Genomic DNA, 25,147 nt, shown 5'->3' on the forward strand with positions numbered 1-25,147 from the left:
GCAAGATTGAATCTTTTCCAGCATTGTAAATGACAAACGAAAATAATCAATGGGCCATTCTAGAGCAGTCTGGCTGAGAAGCTATATGTAAGGACTTTGGACTATGATTTGGGATTGAATTCTAAGCCAATATTTATTTTTGTGCATTAATCCCTCTAAATTTGAGTTCTCTCGTCTGATTGTGAAGAGGATGAAATGAGGAAATGTTTGTAATTAGCTACATACAGTCTCTGGCTTGTAATAAGTGATCACTAAATGGTGATTATTTTATCATTGTTGCTAATAATATATATTATCATTTTATTATAATTATAGACCATGTTAAATATAATCATATTTTATTATATATTATTAATATTATAATATAATATTATTAGTAGTAGTATTAATATAATACTATTATTATTAATAATATATGAAGTAATTAATGGCTGGTGGCCATTACCTTTGGAGAAAGTACAATATGTAGTAAAACAAAGTGTTGTATTTTTGTCACTGGCCTTATTTTGAGTAATTAGTTACCTATCACATTTCTCACTAAGTAGTGAATGTACACAAAATTCTGAAGTTGGCTTAAATGTGGCAGAAATCTTCTAGAGTTATTTTATTCTTCATCAGCCATGGTGTTTTCTATGTAGAATCATATTTTTTGTCAGACAAGTGCAAAGTGATAGATGGTAAGACAGTTGTTCTGGATCAAAGCTGAGTCAGTTTGTATAAGTTCTACCTTCCACTTTTTGAAAAATCACATTATTTATGTTTAACTTAACTCCTATGGAATTCTCCCATCTTACATTTCTCAAAACAACAGATAAAGATGTTTCTGGAACATGTGTCATTCTTAAAGCCCTTTAAGGAAGTTTCCAGGAGGACAGTAATTAACCTGATCAACTGTCATACCTTCTTCTGTTTGCTATTAAAAGATGCACAAGAATCTAAAAGAAGTGGATTTTAGGTTTCCACCCAAAGATGTAGAGAATTGGAAAGAGCATTGTTCCCAAACTTACGATGAAAAAATCTTGACAAATAGCAAATTCACAACTTTTCCCAAGCCCACTGAAGTACTAAGCTTGCTGGGCAACCAGCAGGCCCAGAATGTAGGTGACAAGTATCTGTAGAGAAAAATTAGGCATGGAAACTGACATTCCTGGATAAGAAGCAGTCAAATAACTATAAGAATTCAGGTAAGGTAGTTGAGTAGGTGGCATTTTGCTGAGAGCACACTGTCAAAAGAAGGTGAAGTCTCCAGTAGTTACAAATAAGGGGTGGTCCACACCCTTTTGCAGGCATTTCTTCCAGGGACCCCAGAAATTGTTGGGAATGATTACAGATAATCTCTCTTATGCTGAACTGCTAGAGGAAAGGACCAGAGACATTCTACCAGGATCCTTCTACTCTTTTCCCCTTATGATCAAAAGCCTTAATTTATATGGCATGCATGTAGGTGAAGATAAACACTCTCAGGCTACTGTTAATACATCTGAGGTAAAGGAGCAAGAAAAACAATCTTGACCCCTGGGGAAAGGGAAGGTATACATTCTGGATTCAGAAAGAATCCAGGGTAGAAGTGGGATCACTAAGAAGTCTGTAGCTTTAAGACTCAGAGGGAGGGAAGGAGGAAGGGAACTTTAAGCAGAAGGAGAGAAGGAGGAAGGAAGAGAAAGGAAAAGAAGGAAGGAAGAAAGGAAGGAGGGCTATATAGAGAAACAGCAAGATATCAATCATATTAACAATCACATTAAATACAAATTATAATATAGAGACTTTCAGGTTGGACAAAAAAGCAAGACCCACTGTTTATAAGAAACCCACTTTAAAATAAAGACAGATAGGTTAAAAGTAACAGGAGAGAGAACAATGCATTATGCAAACACTAATCAAAATAAAGCTGAAACTTTAATATTAACATCAGATAATATAGTCTTAGAACAAGAATTCTTATTAGGGATACAGGACACTAAATAAGTATAAAGGATGAAATTTTCCAAGGAGGTCCTAACAAAAGAACTTCAAAACTATGCTACAAAAGTTTATAGAAATGAAATATTAAATATATTGCTCCACAATTATAGATGAAAACTTCAATTCTCCTTTCTCAGTAAATGATAGAAAAAATAGGAAGAAAATCACTAAGAACATAGGTGATTTGAACATTATCAACTAAGTTGATCTAGTTGACATTTATAGAACACTTCACCCAATAATGCATCCTTCTGAGGTTCATATGGAACATTCACCAAAAAATACTGTATTCTGGGCCATAAAACAAACCTTAACAACCTCAAAAGAATAGACATTATGGATAATATATTCGTGAACCTAATGGAATTAAATCAGGAATCAGTAACAGAAAGGTATATGGAAAATCCCCCAATATATAGATATTAAACAATGTATGTCAAAATAAATCATATGTTAGAGGAGATCTTAAAGAAATTTTAAAACATTTTGAATGAATGAAATGGAAACACGACATATCAAAATTTATGAGATAAAGTTGAGTGCACAGGTAGAAATTTATCATGTTGAGGGGTTGGGGTTATAGCTTAGTGGTAAAGCACTTGCATAGCCTATGTGAGGTACTGGGTTCAATCCTCAGCACCACATAAAAATAAATAAAATAAAGGTATTGTGTCCGTCTATAACTAAAATTTTAAAAAATAAAAAGAAATTTATCATGTCAAATGCTTAACTTAGAAAGAAAGGCCTTCAGTCAGTAATATAGGCATCCACCCTTAAAAAAGCTAGATAAACCACTATGAAAGCACTATGGAGATTCCTTAGAAAACTTGAAATGGAACCACCATTTGACCTAGCTATTTCACTCCTCAGTCTATACCCAAAAGACTTAAAATCAGCATACTATGGTGACACAGCTACATCAATGTTCATAGCGGCTCAATTCACAATAGCTAAACTGTGGAACCAACCTAGATGCCCTTCAACAGATGAATGGAAAGAAACTGTGGTACATATACACAATGGAATATTACTCAGCATTAAAAGAGAATAAAATTATGGCATTTGCAGGTAAATGGATGGAGTTGGAGAATATCACGCTAAGCAAAATAAGCCAATCCCCCCAAACCAAAGGCTGAATGTTCTCTCTGATAAGTGGATGCTGACCCATAATGGGGGAGGGGGGTTATGGGGAGGTTGGAGGAACTTCAATTGGGCAAAGGGGAGGGAGGGAAAAGGAGAGAGCATGGGGGTAGGAAAGATGGTGGAATGAGATGAACATCATAACCCCAGGTACATGTATGACTGCACATGTGGTGCCACTTCATTGTGTACAACCAGAGAAATGGAAAGTTATGCTCCATTTGTGTACAATGAATTGAAATGCATTCTGCTATCATGTATAATTAGAATAAATTTTTTAAAATTTTTAAATTAAAAAAACCAAAGGAGAAGAAGAAAGTATATAATGAAGATAAGAGTAAAAATTCGATGAGTTGGAAACAGAAAAGCAGTTCAGAAATATCAACCAAATCAAAAGTTGATTCTTTGAAAAAATCAACAAAATTAACCTCTAGCCAGACTAACCAAGAAAAAGAGAGAAGACACAAATTACCATTACAAACAACTAAATGCCTATAAAATTGAAAACTTAGGAGAAATGAACCAATTCCTTGAAGAATACAAATACTAATACTCAATCAAGAAGAAACAGATATCCTGGGTAGTCTTTTATGTCCTGGGGATTGAATTTATAGTTAACAACAACAACAAAAAACTTCCCCCAAAACAAAATTCATGGACTAAATTGTTTTAGTGATAAATTCTACCAGACATTTAAGGAATACTAATTCTATACAATCTTCAAGAAATAAAAGAGAAGGAATTCTTCCCAACTTATTTCCCAACCAGCATTTCCCAATACTAAAATCAGGTAAAAAGATTATAAGTAAAGAAAATCACAATACAGTGTCACTCAGGATCATACATGCATATATCCTCAGTAAAATACAGTAAATAAAATTTAGTAGGGGTATGTGTGTGTGTGTGTGTGTGTGTGAGAGAGAGAGAGAGAGGGAGAGAGAGAGAGATTGTAATATATCACAAGTAAGTGGGATTCATCCTTGGAATGAAAGGATGGTTCAACACTAGAAAACCAATCGACATTTCACATATTTACAGAATGAAGAAAGAAAAACCATATGATTATTTTAACATATTTAGAAAAGCACTTGAAATTTCAACACACATTCATGATCAAAATTTTCATCAAACTGGGAATAGAAAGGAACTCCCTTGATCTCATAAAGGAACTCCCTTGATCTTATATCTGCAAACACCCACAGATAAATAATGTATACTTAATAGTAAAAAACTAAACACTTTATCCTTTGTATCAGGAATACTGCAGATGTTCTCTCTCAAGATTCCTATTCAACATCATACTGAAAGTAAAGTATTTAAAGGCATAAAACTAGAAAGGAAGAAATAATACCAACATCTATTCACATGTAACGTGATTGTCTGTAGAAAAATACAAAGTTTAAAAGGGTTGCAGGATACAAGTGAATCATATTTTCATACACTAGAAATGGACATTTGAACTTTGAAATTTAGAGGACAATAGACTTTACAATAATACCCATCAATTAAGTACTTAGGTGTAAATTTAACAATATAATATATAAGACATGTATGCTAAAACCCAGAAAAGTACACTCCAGAATTGGATATTGAAAATACAAGATGAACCTAGGGCATCTTGTTTTACCAGAAATCATGAAAGTGCTAAACAACAAAAATGGGAATATGTCAAATGCAGGAGCCAACTTGAAAGAGCTCTCTGTGGCCAAAGTCAGAAAACTTTGAGCCAAAAATTAAATAAGGATACATTGAACAACTCAATAAGGTAAATATACAGAGTCTATATTGATAAAATCAAGGCTGAAGAAACTGGTTATTTGATGAGGTGAAAAGACAATTATTCCTTATAGAAGAATTCTATTTGATAAATATAGAGGAATGAGGGAAAGTGAAAATCTCCATTAGAACAATGCAGACATAATTGCTGCAGACAGGTCACCTGATGCATTAGTGGTCAAAGTTTGAGAAATAAGACATTTGTATAATCTCAAGGTATTAGAGATTCCCAAATATTTATTAATTGCAAAGACAAAAAATAGTCACCGTATAGTGGGAAACTTAGCAATACCACCTCACCCTGTAACAAGATTCCTTGGCACACTGTGACATGGTGATGCGCTAGAAGAACACATCACTTCTCTACTGTTATCCACCTAAACCCATAACCCACATTTAATCATGAGAAAATATTAGACAAACCCAAATTGAGGGACAGTCTATAAAACACCTGATCAGTACTGTTCAAAAGTGTCAAGGTCATGAAAGATAAAGACTAAGAATAGACACAGAATAGATTTCAAGGAGAAATGAAAACTAAATGCAATGTGGGATCCTGAATGGAATCCTGGAATGAAAAAAGCCATTAGTGATAAAACTGGTAACATTAGAGAAAAATCTGTAGTTTAGTTAACAGTACTGTACAGGATCATTTTCTTAGTTTGATCGTTGTACTATAGTTGTGTAGATAGATGTTCACGACAGGGAAAGCTGAGAAAGGGGCAAATGGGGACTCTATGTACAATCTTTACAACTCTTCTGAAGTTTAAAATTAAATCTCAAAATAAACATTTTCAAAGTACAGAGAGCTTTTGATGAAATAGCCCTGAAAGAAAGAAGCAAAGAATCCTCTGTGCATGCCATAGGGGAGTAGTATGGAAACCCTTAGGCTGTACACAGGACTTGTAGAAGAGCATCTTGCACACTACCTGGACACTTCTGTGATCCGCTGTGCCCTTTGAACTGTAGTTTGAGATCTACTGTCATGGGATCATTTGACTCAACTCATTTGAAGACATCCTGTTTTGGGGGGTGTTCATGAAAATTGCTTTAAAAAAAAGCAAAAATTTAAAAGCTTATTTTCTTTATTCTTCTAAGAGAGGGATGGACTTTTCTCTTTTTCTGACAGTGGTCATTGGGAAGCGGGTGCAAGCTGGCTGTCTATCATCTGATTCCAACTGTTCTTAGCCAACATGGTTTTCAACTTTTTTTCTTTTCTGTCTTTTTCTTTCTTTCCTTTTTTTTAAACTAACACACAGAGAAACATTATCACTCCACTTCTCCTTTGCTTATCCAAGCTGCTTCACATACTTTTATTATTCTCTTGGCCCCTGAAGGCCTGTGAAGTTTTGATCTCTGATAATGTCCAGGATCATTAATGTCCAGGATCATCTGACTTGTGGTGTTTATTGACAATCTTTTAGAGTTATAGCTATTTTTCAGTCTGACCAAGATTTGTCATCTTGATCCTCTAGTTCTTTAGATTCACTTTTGGATTTGTGGCCTGGTATTTACCACTGTACCTTTCCCAAGTCTGTCTTTGCAGCAGTTTTTGGTAGAACCCCACCCATTTCAACACACACACAGAGACTACTTAGGCAAGAAATGGGGACCAACATTCTACTGAGACAGGTGGCCTGTGTCAGTGCAGGAGAGGGTGGCTTCCAAGAGTTTCCATTAGGGACACGTGGCTGCCATGTCACCAGCTATCCAAAGGGGAGCCTCACCAGACCTGAGAAGCCCTTTTGTGCTTCATTGTTCTTGCTCTGGAGACTCCCAGCACTACAGGAACTGTTCCAGTCACTGGCTTCGGGCTTCCTTAGAGGGATTTTATTCCCCAGCATAAGACTTTCCTGATTCTTGAGCCCAAACTCAACACAACACGACCACATCCTCATCTGAGAGGAAAAGCAGACTCTAGGAGTTGTAGGTGACTCCTACTTCCTGGTATACTTCAAAGTCCTTGAGCCCTTCGACTCCTTTTCTTGTTATGAGTTTAGCCAATTTTATTCAAGTTATGCTTGAGTAGATTGAATCCATTGATACCTTAGAAGCCGACATCTGCTGGAATATTTCTATATCATATCTGTTCAGATTGGGTCTGGAACTGGTAAAATTTTATGTGACTCTGGATTTCTAAAGCTGACACCTGCACTGGTTCTTTCGTGGGCTTGTCAGAATGCCCATGGAGCCTCAATGATTCATGTATGCCAAGACCTTCCTGGAGAAACTTGGAAGCATCTACACTTTTTCCAAAGCTCCTCAGGGGTTTTGAGAAGCAATCTCAAATAGCATCCACAGGATGAAAATATTTTAGCTTACATAGTTTTTTAAATGTCTCTTCATATTCCTTTTTTGTTTGTTCATAAATTCATGACTATTCCACTTAAGGCACTAATTCTAAATGGGTCCAGGATTTTTTTTTTCAATCAGAAAACACTCTTTTTGGAGAGTTGCTGTGCCTCCTGGTGACACCTGCCATTCAGGGTTGAGGCCCCTGATGTGCCTCCTCATGTCTTAGGCACACGGGGAATAGAAGAAAGGTACAGAACTCTGTGTGTGTGTGTGTGTGTGTGTGTGTGTGTGTGTGTGACTTTATTCACATACTATTATAATTTTAGATAAACAGAAGCAAAAAGGGTGATGCATATTTGTCTTGGCTGATTTTACTGTGTTAGAAACTACCTGATAAGGCCACCAAACAGGCTGAATGTAAGAGGGGAGTGGGACTTACACTAGGTCTGTTTTAAACACTATCCTAAAGTATGTTCCACCCTAACCAATGCAAGAGGAACTCTAAGGAAGCCAGAAGAAAACAACCTTTGAGTCCATTTGGACTTCATCTTGAGCATCCCATGAAGTCATCTGACCTTACTTCTCCTGGGAAGGTCATCCTTTATGGCATGATTTGATACCTTATACCTTAATTGTCATATTTTCTTTCTCTGCCCTGGAATAGGAAACAGCAGGAGATTGGGAATCAGATGGGCCTAGGATTGAATCGTGACCTGATTGGTTTGTCCTTGGACAAGGAACATAAGTCTTATATTCATCATCTGCAAAATATGGAGGGAGGGGATCTACCTTAGATGGTTGTGGGAAAGATAACACATGCCTGTTTTACAGAAAACGAAAACCATGCAGCAAAGGATAAGTGATTGGCTCAGGTCCTGCAGGGTTTGGACCCAATGAGTCTGACACTACTCCTAGCCTTTTGCCACACAGCTCTGCAGAGGGCAACAGGCATTACTTCTCACCCTGTCACACCAGGGACCAGCTAGATGTTTCTGAAAACACTGATCAGTATTCTACAGTGATGATTTTGATTCTTGAGTTATACTCTTGGACTACATCCACCTTTAACTCCAAGCCTTACAAGGAATGCCGGGAATGCCTTCTTCAGGAGTCCAAAGAGAGGTTGGGTATACGCAGACTTAGGCAAAGAGAGATTTGCATGGGCTGTGTTTTCATCAGTATTTACAGATGATTGTTTTCTCTCCCCTGTGAAGTTAGCATTTCTAGTCAATATTTTAAAATTTAAAATGACTACTTATGAAATAAATTAATACATAGGAAAATATTTAATAAATGAGCTAACAGTGGGGGAAGTTTCCAGTAAAGTGACTGGAACATAGTAAAGGCTCTCCTTCCCCTCCCCCACCTTCTCCATTTAGATCTTGGTTTGATCTGTTATTTCCTTTTCCTACAAATGGATACCACAGCCTTTTCCACTGCATTATTGTTAATTTTGCTCAGATGTTTTGACAAGCACTCTGTGTAGTTTGAGTGCTACGACTAAAGTACGTTTTGAAGAATGATATAAAATTAGAAAGGATAAAACCTAGTTTGGGTGATAGAATTAGGTCCCAGATGTTAGGGCAAAATAATGGGCTTCATATTCTAACAATATGAAGAAGTGTGGTAGAGCTCAATGTAAAGTCCTGTCAAGGGGTTCAACAAATTAGCTGTGTGAGTACAGGCCAGGGAAGTGTGTGGTTTGGTACTAGCAGTTTGAAAAATACTTGGAAGTTGAAAGTGATGGTCATATTGCTTGGGGCACAGATTCACTTGCTGTCCCAAAGACCAGAAAGAACAGTGGATACATAAATTAAAAGTTTGTTTCCCTTTTAGAATAAGGAGCACAAAATGAAATGGCAGCACCAGAGACCCAGGAGTCTTCTTTCTCATTACTCTGCCACCCCTCTTCCACATGGCCCTCAGGTCCCCCATCCAGCCAGTAGGACAGGGAAAAGGAAGGGGAGAATGGGATTCTTCCCTTCAAGAGCATGACAGGGAAATGACACATTTCATATCTCCTTACACCCCAGGCTCAAGGCTGGAGCCTTCTCTCCTGGTCATGCCCTCCTGCAGAGGAGGCTGGGAAATGTCATCTTTAGCTCAGTAGCCATGTTCCTAGCTAAGAAGTTTATTAATAATTGAAAAGAGAGGGGAGAATGGATAAAGATGGAACAATCAGTAGCCTTAGAGTTAAGTTCAGAATGTACAGTAGTGGAATTTGGTTGCCAAAAAATCTTAAGCACTTTATATTGTACTGATAGAAGAAGTGGAGTACCTTCTAGAACAGGAGTTGGCAAACTTTTTCTGAGAAGGGTAAAAGAGTAAACATTTTTAGACTTTATGGTCTCTGTCACAAAATATTTTCTGTGCCTCTTTTTCAATAAATCTTCAAAAAAATGTCAAATCCATGCTTTGCATGTGGCTGCAAAAATTAGGTTGGACCACAGGCTATAGTTTGGGGAACTCTACTCTAGAATAAACATGGTGACGAGTCTGGGGTCACATCTTAAGATGCACATAACGTGTTCAGAGGAAGTAACCAGGATGGGAAGGGACTCCAGATGAACTCCTAAGGACAATGACCAAAGGCATTTTAGCCTAGAGAAGCTTGAACTGTGATGACATGATCATCATCTTCAGGTATTTGAAGGACGTTCAGGAAGTTAGGAGAGACCCTTGTTCTGTATGTATCCAAAGGGAAGAATGAGAATTAGTGAGAAAGCTCTGGGAGACAGATTGCAGTGCTGAGTAAGGACTGTCTCATTATTACTTAGCATGTGTGAGCCCTATCACCAGGCACTTGACATAGACAGCCTCACTGTATCCTCAACAGCCCCTACAGGTAGGTGCCATTCTTACCTCTACTTTACAGGTGAGAAAGAGCAGCATTAGGAGGTTACTTACCCAAGGACACTTGCTGCTAAGGGGCAGAGCCATAACAACCCCAACTGTCTGCCCCTTCCTCATATGTGAATTAAATGAGACATGTAAATAATCTAGCAGTGCTAAGCTTGCATAAGTATTGCTGCTGAGAATAATAACTATAATCCCTAGGAAGTACTGTGCTTCTCATAGTGGTGGTTTTCTGAGTTTCCTCTGGCTTCTGTAACAAATATCACGTACTTGGTGGCTGAAAACAACATATTTATTTGCTTATAGTTCTGGAGTCCAGAAAATGGGCTGAGGTCCAGGTGTTGGCAGGGCTGGCCTTCCTCCAGAGGTCCCAGGGTAGAATCTGTTCATTGCTTCTTCCAGCTTCTGGTGGCTTCTAGCATTTCTTGTTTTGTGGCTGCATCGCTCCGATCTCGGCCTCTCTTGTTCTCTCTTCCTTTCTCTTATAAGGGATACTGATGATTACATTCAGGGTCCTCCCAGATAATGTGGAGTAATCTCTCCATCTCAAGATCATTAACTCAATAATTTCTTTTGCTATATAAGGCAACATTCAGCTTCCTGGGATTAGGAAGTAAATGTCTTTGGGAGCCATTATTTAGCATACCACAATGATATTTTTTACATCCACATTTTTTCTTTTTGTTATTGGCAGGTAAAAAGTTCATACCAGTCTATGACTTATTGATCAACCATAATACCTATCTATTCTTTAGAATATTTTTTTTTTCTGAAAATAGAACAAATTTTAAATAAGGCAGGAGAGGTAAAAGAATGATTTTCAAATATATAGCTGCAGTGTGATACTATTTATTACATAATATATTCTTTCCTCCCTGATTTAAAACTGTTTTTATGCCTGACCTTCCCATAGGAAACTAGAGCCAAATTGCTTCTTGACTTAATTCTGTTTTCTCAGTCCATTTTGTAGATCTCTGCCATGAGCAATGCTGTACTATATACTATAGCATTAAAGTATATATTTCTATCTGATATATTAAGTCCCCCTCTATTCTTTTTCAATTTTCCTGATCAATGGTTCTTCTACTATTTTCTTCTCATTGAGTATTTCAACTTAAAATTCCTTATCATCACTTTAAATGTGGGTCTTGGGAAGAATGGAATAGAATAGAATCATTTCCTGCCAGGATGATCCTCTCATCTTATTTCTCTGTCTTTTAATGACTTACCATTTACAAACTCTGTTGTCAGACACTTTCTTTCTTTCTTTTTTTAAAGAGAGAGAGAGAGAGAGAGAGAGAGAGAGAGAGAATTTTAATATTTTTTTTTTTTTTTTAGTTTTTCGGCGGACACAACACCTTTGTTTGTATGTGGTGCTGAGGATGGAATCCGGGCTGCACGCATGCCAGGCGAGCGCGCTACCGCTTGAGCCACATCCCCAGCCCTGTTGTCACTTTCTATAGACAGATTTCACTTACTTATCTCAACTGAGATTTTCTAATTTTTTAAAAATAATATGGAAGTTTAATTTCAGACATTTATATCTGAGAGATAGATAGATAGAGATTATACAATAATAGTTTCTTATCCACAGGGGTGTGCTAAGACCCTTTCCAGAGAATTCCTGAAACTACAGATGGTACTGGATCATATATATATATATATCCTTTATAAATTAGGCACAGGAAGAGGTTAACAACAATAATAATTAAATAGAATAATTATAACAAGACACTGTAATTAACATTATGCGCATATGGTCTGTCTATGTCATTTCAGTATACTTACCTTTTTCTTCTTGACCACGGGTAACTGAAATGAAGCAAGTGAAACTGCAGACTGTGGGAACAACTATGTGTTTAAATCATTTAAATTTGATTTTTCAAAATTTCTAACAAAGTTTACAACCTTATTAACAATTATTATGCTTAGTCTTATATTTTGTTGGTTTTATTCTTCATTACATTTTCTTATATAAAAGATCTTCTCTTTTCTTGAATTCATTATTCTGGCTTATTTTCCCCTTTGCTTTGAAGAGATCTTCACTCTAAAAAAAAATTTTTTTTTTCTTTTTTAATAAGGGGTATTTGAGGGATGTAATTTCTGTGTCTTCAAACATACCTTTATTTTGTCATCACATAAGAGGGAAATTAGAGTCAGGCAGCTGTTGAACTCTTGAGTTCAAATAACATTCCCTTGGAATTCTATAAAAACTCTGTCGGTGTCTCTGAGCAGAGTGTTGCAGACAAGAAGTAGGAGGTCAGTCTGTTTAATTTCCTTTTAAGCAGCCGGATTGTTCTCCCCTATGAGGAAGCTTGTGGTTGTTTGTCTTTGTTCTTGGGGTAGCAGACTGCATCAAGAAGTGTGTATTTGTTCAGTGATCCTGCTGCCCAGACAGGATATGATCCGAGCCCTGAGTTCTTTCTTTAGCTCAAGGGAATGGTCTTCTCTTGCTTCCTTGGTCATTGCTCTCCTCCTCATTGATGGTGTTGTCTCCATCTGGAATTCCTGTTGGAGTAATATTGGACGTTCTGGATCTCTCTGTTACATCATGTTTTTTTAAAAAATAAGATTATATATATATATTTATATATATATATATATATATATATATATATATATTATACATATATACATATATACATATATATTCATATATATATAGTAGTCGGACACAATACCTTTATTTATTTTTTTATTTTTATGTGGTGCTAAGGATTGAACCCAGGGCCTCACACATGCTAGGTGGGTAATCTACTGCTAAGCCACAACCCCAGCCCTTCTCTGTAACATCTTGTTTTCTTCTGTTTATTTCAGTTTCTTTATCTTGTGGTGTGTGCGTGTGTGCGTGTGTGTGTGTGTGTGTGTATGCACAAGCATGTGTGTTTAATGGTGTTGCCAAAAGAGCTGGTATCCTGCTCCTATTCAATCTCTGGCTCCTTTTTTATATTAGTAACAAACCTCCCACTTTCCAAAGAAGCTGTGAAATAACTTCTGTGTTCAATTCCTCTGTGTGGAGCTAACTGTCCTTGTTCTTGATGTCCTTAATATACTCCTGCATCGATGCCCATGACCCTTGTCCAGTCTGAATTCTCTGAGCTTGGAAACCCAAGTACTTACTTCTTCAGGGGCCCATAGAACCATGAGTTTATCACCGTGAAGCAGCCTTTCCTCACCCTTGCCCTGTCAACTTTGGATCTTCCCCTTATTCCTCAAAAGATCTACTTTCTTTTTATTTATTGATTTTTATTTTGAGATAGGGTCTTTTTATTGATTGATTTTTATTTTGAGATAGGGTCTTGCTAAGTTTAGTGCCTTGCTAAGTTGCTGAGTCTGGCTTTGAACTTCGATCCTCCTGTCTCATCCTCTTGAGCTGCTGGGATTACAGGTGTGCACCACTGCATCCTGCTAAAATATCTGATTTCTTGAAGGCATTTTTCTTTGTGTCCCACCATGGCCACTAATGTTTTGGTCATGAAAGTGGTTTGGGGGGTAGGAAGGAAAAGGGATAAGCACAGGAGCCCAATTTATCATTCCCCAAACCAAAAGCCACACCGTAGAACTAGGCTAGGGGACTGAAACATCATGGGGATGGCAGAGTTGACTCTCTGGGAAGATTCTTTTAGACCCTAAATATAATGAAAGATTTGAGAAATAACTTTTACACAAAGGGCCAGAGACATAGCATGTAGTTTAGTCAGGAGAAGAGAATGAAGGGACCTTTAAATGCTCAGTCTCATTAAACCAGCAGAAGACTCACAGGTGGCAAATGCAAGTGACTTCTATGATCACAAAGACCATTTGCTTCTTGAAAAGTTGTGATTTTATAATGCATTGCAGAGCCAGGTTAAGATGCCTCCTTTCCTGGAGGGTTAATTGCTATTCTCTGTAAAGGTAACCGGATGGACCAGAATCACTTTCTGGACTGCCTGCCAGCCTGGCGATATTGTGGTTCTCCACCAGGGGCACGTGCTGTTAGGTGGGGAATGAGCCCAGCAGATGAACTCCCATGAGTAGAGATCTTGTTTACACCCAGCCTTCCCGACTTTTCTTTTCTTTTCTTTTTTTTTAATGTGAAGAGAGAGTGTTTTTGTCAGGAACACTGTCTCCACATCTTTCAATCCGAATGGAGACATCTTTGGTTTCTTCTCCACACACAGCTCCCTCCCTCACTGCGGGTGCCCTCCCACCTCCTCCCCTGGCTGTTCCTCCCCCAGTGCTGGGTGGAGGCGAGGCTGAGAGAGAGTGACAGGCTTCCTGTGGTAGGTCTGTGCCTTGTCACTGAGCCTCCTGGGCTCAGGTCTGGGGTGACTGAGGGAGAGCCAGCTCCATGCTGTGTGGCTGGTGACATTTCCGGCTTCCAGTGCCCAGCCAATCGGTGACAGGCCCAGCTAGCTAGGGCGATGACACATGAAATATGATAATTTTCTGCTAAAGAGCACTGGAAGTGGGGGGAGGGATGGGAGAGCGCGCGTGTGTGTGTGTGTGTGTGTGTGTGTGTGTGTCGGGGAGGACAGAGCAGACAGTGCCTGCGACCAGGTGAGAGAGTGACAACACACTGATGTCAGTAGTGTGCCTGGCAGAATTGGGCAAGGGAGGGAGTAGGCGCTGGTGCTAGAGCTGGAGGGACCTGTCCCGGAGTGACTGTAGGAATACCACCACGGAGGTGAGCCTGGTGGCCCCTATGGCTAATGGGCAAGAACCAGGGGAGAGTGGGCTGCTCCATTCTGAAGTTGTGGGGCTTGCAGGGGGCTGGGATGCAGGAATGTGTGTGAAAAAAAAAAAAAAACCCCGCTGAAAAAGGCATTTGTCTTCCTTTCAAACATGAATAAGGTTAGAAGTTTTGCTTCTTCTCAGTGCTACCTCTTTAAAAGCCAAAGAAAAACTAGAATAAACACCATCTGGATGGCTAAAGTACTTGGTGAGGTTTTTTGATTGTTTGTTTGTTTGTTGTTGTTTAATTTAAACTGGAGGTGGTTTATCTCTCTACCCTGTTTTTTCTACCTCCATGCTCAATCCTACTCTTTAAAAAAGAGTAAAAATAAAAACAAAGTAACAAAAGCTAATTGAAATCTTGAGGAAGGGAAAATCTCAATTTTTGATACACTATGATTTAGGTGGTAGTTTTGATTCTCGATTCTGATGGGAAGAAATTATGTCTTGGAACACAATCTGGTCCTAGATCATATTAGAGTTGAGAAATAGTGTCAGAATTATCCTTTGAGTTGAGGACATGGACCCTGAAACTGCAGGGCTGGCAAGCAATGCCCTGTGGTGAACTCTGGGGCCCCATAGGTCCCCACCTCCTTCAGCCACTATTGCAGGCATCCTGGCTCTTTATTAGCAGTAAGTGGCTGGTGCAGGATGGCACCTGTGCTGACAAGAGTTCCCTGATCATCTGACCAAGAGAACATGTGTGTTCGGAAGTGAAGGATCATAGTGTTTACATAATATGCCAGTTCATCATTGAGAAGCTCATCAGGCAATGAATATGTATGTCTAGTCTTATGCCTTACATTTACATATTTTCTCTCTCCATATATATGCCTTTTATATGCATGCATGTATGTGAAACACATGCAATGTACTTTTTAAAGGGCACCAATAAATAAAATCATTGTCATTGCTTGCCACCCTGCCCTGTGTGGTTGTAGGCATGGAACTGGCTTCCTGCACTCCAAATGATGGCTATTCAGAAGTGATAATTGGTGTACTGTATCTTTAAAAGGTTAAAACCCCTTTCAAAAAAGGCCTGGACTCCTAGTGGAAAAGACAAGCCAGGCATGGGTTGGCTCTGGATTCAGAAAACAGCTGCTGATTAGATTCTGTGTCTGCGGGCTGAATTTATTCCGTGTTTTTCAGCAGCAGGAATTCAAGAGGGATGCTTCTGTTTGGGTTTCTCATGGTGATTTATATTTATTCAGAGGAATAACAGAGGGTGGATCTGTTCCCGGCGCGAGCATGCTCACAACCAGCCGACTCTCCCATTATCCCACTGCCTAGTTTGGTGCTCCAATGTACATGGATCTTCCGTGTGCATACGTGTGTATACAAACACGCATGCATGCCTGGATGGACATACGTATGCACGGGCTGTTTTTTAAGGACAATTCTTTCAATAAGGTCTTTACCCCTTACTTGAAACAGGTGTTCATGAAAAAAATGCACAATATCCCGACCGGCCGGAATAATTCATGAAGAAGGGGCTGGATCCGTGGGTCAGAGAACACAGGACCAGTTTGCCATCCCAAGGCCGAAGGTAGGGGACTCTGGGTTTTTATTCGGCGGATGGATTCCTTGTGCTTTATTTTACGGATTGTGTTTTTGCCTGCGGCCGCCACGGAAAAGTGCAATAACGAGCTGAGCTGCCGATTCCATTTTGTCGCTTCCTTTCTTACGCCAGGTGTCGGGAGGCCAAGGGCAGGGGCCGGCTGGGTGGGTGGCCGTGGTGCCCCGGGTGGGCTGAGCGCGCCGCTTGCCTGTGCTGGGGGAGCTGCGCGAGCCTCAAGTAACCCCCGCGCGTCAATCACCGGCAGCGGCGGCTGGGCTGTAACCCTGTGTGCGCCGCGCGCTCCTGAACTGGCTCCAGCGCTGGCTCGCCAGAGGCCGGCGTGCCGTGCCGGGAACTGGGCTCTGAGCTACCAGAACCTTAGCTGTCGTCAAAGGCATTGCCCTTTCCCCACTGCTGTTGTGGCTGTGGCTCCAGGATTGTTCAGGACTCTATCCTCTGGTTGAGAGTAAGATTCATGTTGCTGGGTGCCCAGACAGAGGGAAGAGCCTTCCCTTCCCCCTTAATCCTGCCCCTCTGAAATGTTCCTAAAGAAAAAAATCACTCCTCTGTCCCAAACACAGACCTCCCAACTAAGCACATGCTCCTGTTCTGGTGGGGATTCTTGCCTTCCCACTAGCAAAGTGGGGGAGGGGGGCCTCCTCCAACTTATGCCCCAGATTTACCATCTTTTAAAATGGAAACGGGAATGGTGCTGAATTGGCTGGCTCCTAATGGGTTGTCCAGGCTGTCCGAAGACTCCCAAGTGTGGCAGAGATCCTGTGTCCCATAGCTTGGACAGAGTGGTGGTATAAAGGAACTTGGGGGCCTGGGCCTTGGTTTCCTTCAAGCAACGGGTTTGGTTTACATTACAAGTCAGCACTTCTGTGGCTTGGTCTGTCCTTGAACTTTGGGGACAGTGGTTGCAGGAAGAGGGTCTGAAGGAACAGGTGCCAGTGAGCAGCACCTTGGCCCTGTGTTTTGGATCCTGAAGTTTCTGGCAGCCTTTGACATTGCTATGGCAGCAGCCAGATCCCTGCCCCCTCCAGCTACATGGGGTGCTTCCATGTTAACCCTGGCTTGCCTTCTGGTTCTGGGAGGGGGGTAGTGAGACTGATGCATCTGCTGAGCTGATCTCCAGGGAAGTGTTCTACAGCCATATTTGTGTGATTATGTAAGCCCAACTGATGATCAGACCCTATGCCCAACCAATCCCCCACTATCTCCTGGTCCTCCCCCAACTGCAGAAGTTAGGTGGTACTGTTTTTTTGATGTCTTTATGTAATTGTGTGTGTGTGCGCGCGCGCGCGCGCGCGCACTTGCCCCGCACCCATGCTGGAAACAGGGAACCTGCTACAAGGAGGAATCATTTGAATGACTTGAATGTGAGAGCACAGGGCAAAGATCAATCCTGTTGAGCACAGCATGATATTGGCTTTGGATTGGTGTTGATCTGAGACTGTCCCATGTCTCTTTGAGCCAGTCATTGCTTGTCTGAACTTTTAGTGGGCAATCTCACCAATCTTGGTCCCTGCAGGAGGTTGGAATCTCCCCTGCAGGGCCCCTAGGTTCCTAACTCAAAGCAGAAAATTCTGAATTCAGGTGAAGGCCCAGGTTTTAGCTTTTCTTCATGCTTCTGGGTGAGCAGCTGGAGTGGAAGAGTGCCTGTCCCACCAGGGGTCAGTTTTGCTCTGAGGATGGGTGCTCTATGGAATTGAAGAGCAGACCTTGGGTACTGATGGAGTTGCTGGACCTCTGCTCTTTAAAGCTGAGAAGACCTGTAGAGGTTGGTGGCCTTTTCCATCCTTGCATTAAAATAGTGGAGGTTTTTTCCTTTTTTTTTTTTTTTGCAAGGTAGGCAGACAGCTATCCCACTGAGATTTCTGCAGGCAGGAGAGGAGGGTGTGTGTGGTGACACTTAGCATTCTTCTCCCTCCCTACTCTGTTAAGATACCCCACAGAATCTAGAATTGTTAACACAAAGTCTTCCTATCACACCCCTTAGTGTCTCAGCCAAGGGCTGCTGGACAGATTTGTTAATTTGGTGACAAAGTCTAGCCACTTAAGGCTAAGGGTGTTTTGGAGGGGTTTTTTTGCTCTTAGCATCCTTGTGTGTGTGTGTGTGTGTGTGTGTGCGCTTTGAGGGCCAATTAGTAACTATTACCGCCTGCTTTGTGGCAGTGAATCAAGTTGTGCTCAACTGGCACTATTATTGAGCTGTCTCCACCCATTGTGTTTTAGTGGCAGCCACCCTCATTGGCGTGGAGAAGTGTGTGCTGCCCTTGGGCTCTTGCCAAGTAAGCCATGGAGTCACTTAGTGTGTAAAAGGTACAGGCAAGAAGAAGATGCATTTAGTGTGAAGAAGTCCTGGCAGATTGCAGGACCGCCTTGATCAAAGATAACATTTAAGAAAGCTGGGTGACAACTGGATAACTTTTAACTTGTCTCTTACTTCCTGCTCTTTGTGAGTTCCCAGGTGTCTTTCAGGTTTTTTTCTGCCCTCTGTGCTGCGCATCAGACAGCCCATGACAGGCTGTTCTTCATTCTGTTTCCCTGGGAGTCGTAGTCTATTTGCAAATCTATAGTTGTACTGGGCAGGCAGGGCAGGAAACCCCAGCTAGGTGAACAAGCAGGGCTGGTATTTGGGGTTAGACCTGGCCAAAGCCTTTGACTTGTTCTAAGTGTACCGGAAAGTATTGAGTAGAAAATGAGATCAACTAAACAGTAACATGTGCTCTGTAGCTGGTGGGTGTTAGAATAGTACCATAACAATCTGGAAGGCAGAATTACAAAAGGTAAACCAAGAGAGATGTCATAAGCCCATGAGCTACGGTTCAGTCAGTCTGATTGTTGAAGGTGATTGCAGACCCTTTTTTAGGACTTTGCTTTTGTTTATAGAAGTTCTAAAAGCAAATTGGAAGAGAGTCATAAACTACTGTAAAAGGATAATTAAAGTTCTTTTGTCAAGCAACAGTATGAAGAATTAGTAATGAAAGAAACATACAAAAAAAATTTAAAAGAAAGTAAAATAAAATGTAAGAGATACAAGTATTCCAAACATGGGGTTTTAAGTTGAATGTGTTTGCTTTAAGCATTTATGAAAGTTTATGTATTTTATTGGGTCTTCAGGACTCTGTTTTTTAGCATAGTAACTGATGCTCACAATGAGCCATATATGTTAAGAAGAGTTTAAATGATATTTTATGTGTCCACTTTAAGAAAGCATGAGAATGGCTTTTTTTTTTTTTTTTTTTTTTAAGCAGGACATTTAGAAGAAAAAGCATAGCTATTCAGAATAAAAGAACCCTCCTGGGTTTCTGGCCAGCTAAGGGTTTGCTGATCAAATTATATTACAGTGATAAAACCCTGCTATTGAAATTAATTGCGAACCTTATAATCTTTTGTTGAAATTTATTAGGGAAAACTATTATGTTATTATTAGTAGTGGTTATGTTTCATCATTTCATGCTACAGAAAATACTAAGGAGACATTAGAACCTCAGTCTGTCCTGTGACCGGAGGACATTCTTAGGCCCTTCCAGTCTGAATGCTGGTGTTGGAAGAGAGTTGATGGAAAGGGATCAGGAGAGGTGTTCCCTAGTGGCATTTGTTTCTGCATCTGTGTGGGGAATGTGGATTTACCATTGCCAGTGTCCTTTGCCATCAGAGAAATGAGTTCAAGATGTTTGGCCACACCCCATGCTCAGCAGCCGTGTTTACTTAATTCAGACTTTATACTCAAAACTGGAAGGACAGCTGACTTATGTGAGTGATACTCGGCTTGGCTAGACCCTCTGCTGATTTTTGCAATTATAGTTTGCTCCAAAACAAAGGTAACAGGAAAAACAAAAGGTTAAGAAAATGAATGCTGATGCTTTTTAAGGAGTATTTTTATTTATTTATTTTTTCCTCTTTTTTTTTTCATTTCTTAAGGAGTATTTTTAAAATGTAGTACGTATGTGCAACATGCAAAAACCTTGTTAAAATTAAGAGAAGAATATTACTCACTTTCTACATACACATAAATTCATTGTTTTGGTAATCTATGGGAAGAAATTCTTAAATTTTCTAAAAGCAACTCTCAACATCAGATCATTGAGTATAATCAGAATTGCTCAGAACTCTCTAAAGTTTCCATGTATATAAGTACAAGGTCCTATTGTAATAAGATGGAGAAAAGAGGATTCCTTGGAATCCCAGGGAGCTTGGAAGTCATTCACTGAACTCTCAGACTTGACATTAGTTGGTGAAGCTATCTTAAGATCAGAGGAACCCTGACAAGAATGAATGAATTTAACAAAAGAATTTTGAAAGCTTCCTCAACCAAGATTCACTACAGTAGACCCTTGGCACTCCCAATGGATACATCTTAAGCCCTTGGTCAATCCCCAAGTTTGCAAATGCAAAACTACTTGCATAGGCTGTTGACTGGTTTCACAGGGAGAAAAGTTCCTAGGATTATTCACAGGCCACCAGTTCTTTGCATTTTCAACTTGTACTTAAGGAAAGAAAGTTTTTCTTATGTCCATAGAGTCTCTGTATCTCTGGTAGCCCCTTGGGTTGGGGATGCCGGACCTTGGAGAAGGCTCAGTCTCTAGTTAAGCGACTCCCTCTTGTGCTGTAGACTTTGCAACACATAGTTCACATTGGTGCTCCAGAAAAAAAAGAAGAAGGAGAAGGAGAAGGAGAAGGAGTTACCATGGATTGGCTCTTAGGGGTTATTCACAAATAACTGAAAAACTGAAAGTTTGGATCTACTAATGCCAAGCGTCCCTGGGGTTGCCAAAATAATCGCACATGTGTGCACGCCCTGGAGATAACCCCTGCTCCCTGGCCATTAGTATATACTTAATGCACTGTTGGAAACTTCTCTATCAGCAAATCTTGATGAGGGGAATGGGGCACTGCACAGCTGAAGCATGTGGTGAAGAACTTACAATGGGAGCATCATCTCTGAAATCTATGCAAGAGACACAGGGTATAGTCATTTGCTCTATGCCCTCATTTTGAACATTTCAAAATTTGGAAGAATTCTGGGAGACTTAAAAAAAAATACCATGACTATGATTGTATTAGATGAAGGGGCCAGAGCAGAATGTACTGAGCTTTGCTATACGTGGCAGGAGAGATTCTTGAAAGAATGTTTCTGGAGTGATTTTGGAAGAAGCTCTTAGAATTTTAAGTGGATTTGAGCACCACCAGTTGCAATCTAGAAGATCATCTTTGCCCAGCAACTAGACAAGATGTGGCAGAAACCACAGTGATTCCATATGATGGTTTCTTCTTAAAATTTTCTCCATGAGTTTCCATTAAAATAATTTTTAATAGAATAGACAAACTAGATACAACAAACTGAAAAGTGTAAAAGTGTATACACTTAAACGGTATCTAAAAGTCTAATGAGTAGTACTACCAGCACCCATGTGCCTAGCAGTCAATTTGAAAGAATGTCACTCCTGCCTTGGAATTCCCCTGAGTACTGCTGCACATCCCATCCCCCAACCCTTCTCAGGGATAACCATTTCCCAGATATTTCTGTGTCTTCTCCTTATGCTTTTCTTTATTGTCTTACACTTCTATTTGTATCCCTCAATAATATCTTGTTTAGTTGTATGTGTTTGTGACTAAATATGATGGGAACCCCATTTGTACCCTTTTGTTCTTCTGCTCAGATTGAGCCCTACACACCAGTAAGGCCACACTGGTCGAAAGAACTGGAATATCTTCCTATCACTTGATTATCAGTTGGTAGGTTGCTTCTTACCTGTTCCTTCTGCAGAGCTCCCATGAGGTCTCATCAAGTCCTCCCATCCTTTTCTAAGGGGATTACATCTGCCCCAACAGGAATGGGGTAACCATGAATGCCAGATGGTTGTTAGATGTTTTACTCTTAGATTCATTCATACTGTTGAGTGTAACTGAATTTTTTTTCTATTTTGCTGAACTGCAATATTCCATTGAGTGAGTATATTATTAATGAACACCTATTTCCATTTTTTTTTGCAGTTGTAAATAGTGCTGCTATAAACATTTTTGTTCAAGTCCTGCTGAGCATGTATATAAGTTTGCTTAGGGAAGAAACACAGTAGTTTGAATTATTGGTCTCAGACTGTGAGCATTTTCAATGCTATTAGAATCATTTGAAATTAATTTCCATTAGGTTATATAAATTTCACCTCAAATAATTAATTTCCAATGTGTTGAACCAATTTCTATGTCTAGCTACAGTGTGGAATGCTTCCTGTTGCTCAGTGTCCTTGTTAACACTTAATATTTTGTCATATGTTGTTGGAAATTGCTGTCAGTTTCATGGGGGTAGAACAATGACTTAGCTGATTTTAATTTACATATATTTGATTGCTAAAGTGGTACAGAATCTTTTTGTATATTTTTGGCCTTTTGGATTTTCTTTCTCTGTGTGTGAAGTGCCTCTCAAGTCTTTTGCCTATTTATTTAAAAATTGTGTAGTTTATGGTTTTCCTATTTATTTGTAGGAGCTCTTTATATATGGTGAAGACTGTTACTCAGGATTGCAAATATCATCTCCTAATTTGTGGTAGGTTTTCATGTTCTTTTTAGTATTTTAGAGTAGCAGAAATTCTTAATTCCACATAATAAAAATATATCAATCTTTCCTTTATCATTCAACACTACATATCTTATTAAGGACTTCTGAAGAACAATATATCTCTTTTATTGTCTTCTACAATTTTAGTTTTTGCCTTTTGTGTTGAACATGTTCCCTGAAAATGATGTTATCTATGGCTTTAATATTCTTTATCAAAATACGGAGCTACCCTTCTTCTATAGTTTGCAAATAGTTTTTTTTGTAATCATAAATGAAACTTTAAAAAATACTTTTTCTACATTTATTGAGAGGATTTACTTAATTTTTTTCTTCCTTTAATTTATTAATGTCTGGTAAACTCATTTTCCAAAATTAAATTAATCTTGCTTTCCTAGAATAAACTTGACTTGGTCATAATGGGTTCATTTTTTAATACATTGCTAGATTTGTTTTGCTAATGTTAGTATAGAAGGTTTGGTCATGTTCAGGAAAGTATTGAACTGTAATTTTTCCTTCTTAGATTCTCCTTGTTGGGTTTGTTACTGAGTTTATGCTGGATTTGTAAAGTAGATTGTAGAATGTTTCTTTCTTATCTGTTTTCAAAAAGAGTTTATCTGCAGCTAGAATTCTTCCTTCCCTGAAGTTGTTTAACCACTGCTCAGCGTCTTCAATAGTTAATGGATATTCAGGTTTTAATTTTTTGCCTTGACTCAATTTTGGTCTAAGTCGATTTTTCTAGGAATTTGTGCATTTCATTTGTGTTTACACATTTTTGCTACAGAGTTTTTATAACATGCTTTTATCTTTTTAAGTTCTGTAGTATCTGTGGTTATGGCCCCTTTTGGTTTTTATTATTTCTGTGTCTTGAGCTTTTTCTTGTTGCATAGTCTTTTTAGAATTTTGTCAGTTACTAGTTTTTTTAAAGAACCAGATGTTGACTTCAGGATCCTCATTTGACTTTTCCATTCTATCATTTAGTATATAATTTATAATTTATGAATTTCTATATTAATTTTTATTGTTGTCTCCCTTCTAACTTATCTAGGTTTGAGGGTTTTTTTATTTCTTATTTTTTATTTTTTAGTACTGGGGTTTGAATTCAGGGCACTTGACCACTGAGCCACATCCCCAGCCCTATTTTGTATTTTATTTAGAGACAGGGTCTCATTGAGTTGCTCAGTGCCTGGCTTTTGCTGAGTCTGGCTTTGAACTTGTGATCTCCTATCTCAGCCTCCTGAGCTACGAGGATTACAGGCATGTGCCACTGTGCCCAGAGAGCTGTTGTTCTTTCCTAACTTCTTAAATTGAATACTTGTTTTTTTAATTTTCAGGTATTTTCTCCTACTATAAGCATTATAAGCTATATAATTCTACTTTATTTCATCATATATATATATATATATATATATATATATATTTATATTTTTTTTAAAGAGAGAGAGAATTTTTTAATATTTTTTTTTCGGTGGACACAACATCTTTATTTTATTTTTATATGGTGCTGAGGATTGAACCCAGTGCCCCATGTGTGCCAGGCGAGCGCGTTACCGCTTGAGCCACATCCCCAGCCCCTCATCATATATTTTTGATTGGTATTCCACAGTTTCACAAAGTGTGTCAGTATACATATTTTATTATTTCTCATGCTTGGTATTCCTTGGAGTCCCTAATTCCAAGTTATAATATCTTTTATCAGTTGTGGGAATTCTCATCTTGTCTCCTCTTCCCATGAGGCTACAAAAGATGAAGCTCAAGGTCACTTTGTTTGGCAGATGTCCTCGAGCTAGCTTCAGGGCATGACTTTTGTTCTGGTCTTCAGGTTTTACTTATGTTTTTGCTTGCTAAATATTTCTTATAAAACTGCCAGCTTGTTAGTTATTATCAGATTTTTTTTTCCATAGTATCCAGTTTTCTAAGTTGTTTTCTCAGTAGAGTTGATCTAGTCCACTATAGTACTGGAAATTAAAAAAAAAAAAACCTATAAGGTTTTCTTTAAAATTACAACAAATCTTAACACTTGTTAATCAGGACAGACTCTGCTGAGCCTGTGTACACTTGGATTTATTATAATGGTCAGTCTATTCCGTGATTCATAATAGATACAATGATATGTTCTTAGTAATGCAGCATAAACAGGGTGTATATAGGGATGCTATTTTTTATTGGTACACAATAATTATACAGAATGGTGGGTTTCAGTGTATCATATTTGTACCTGCACAAAGTATAATTTGATCAATTTCCATCACCAGTACTTCCACTTGCCCTCCTCCTCCTCCTCC

The 25,147-nt window shown here is 39.1% G+C and overlaps 1 protein-coding gene across 3 annotated transcripts in view; it reads left to right on the top strand.

The window, feature by feature from the left end:
• Hivep3 (HIVEP zinc finger 3) overlaps positions 1-25,147 on the top strand; it is a 458,107-nt gene that overhangs the window by 94,061 nt on the left and 338,899 nt on the right. For 2 of the 3 annotated variants that reach the window (XM_048815629.1, XM_015485179.2), the window contains exon 2: positions 16,177-16,288. The gene's annotated coding sequence lies outside the window, so the exon portion shown is untranslated. Of the gene's footprint in view, positions 1-14,466; positions 14,569-16,176; positions 16,289-25,147 lie in introns of those variants that run through there. The other variant, XM_048815630.1, reaches the window with a different exon arrangement.

Source organism: Marmota marmota, unplaced genomic scaffold (genome assembly GCF_001458135.2).
Source record: "Marmota marmota marmota unplaced genomic scaffold, marMar, whole genome shotgun sequence".
Classification (NCBI taxonomy): Eukaryota; Metazoa; Chordata; class Mammalia; order Rodentia; family Sciuridae; genus Marmota; species Marmota marmota.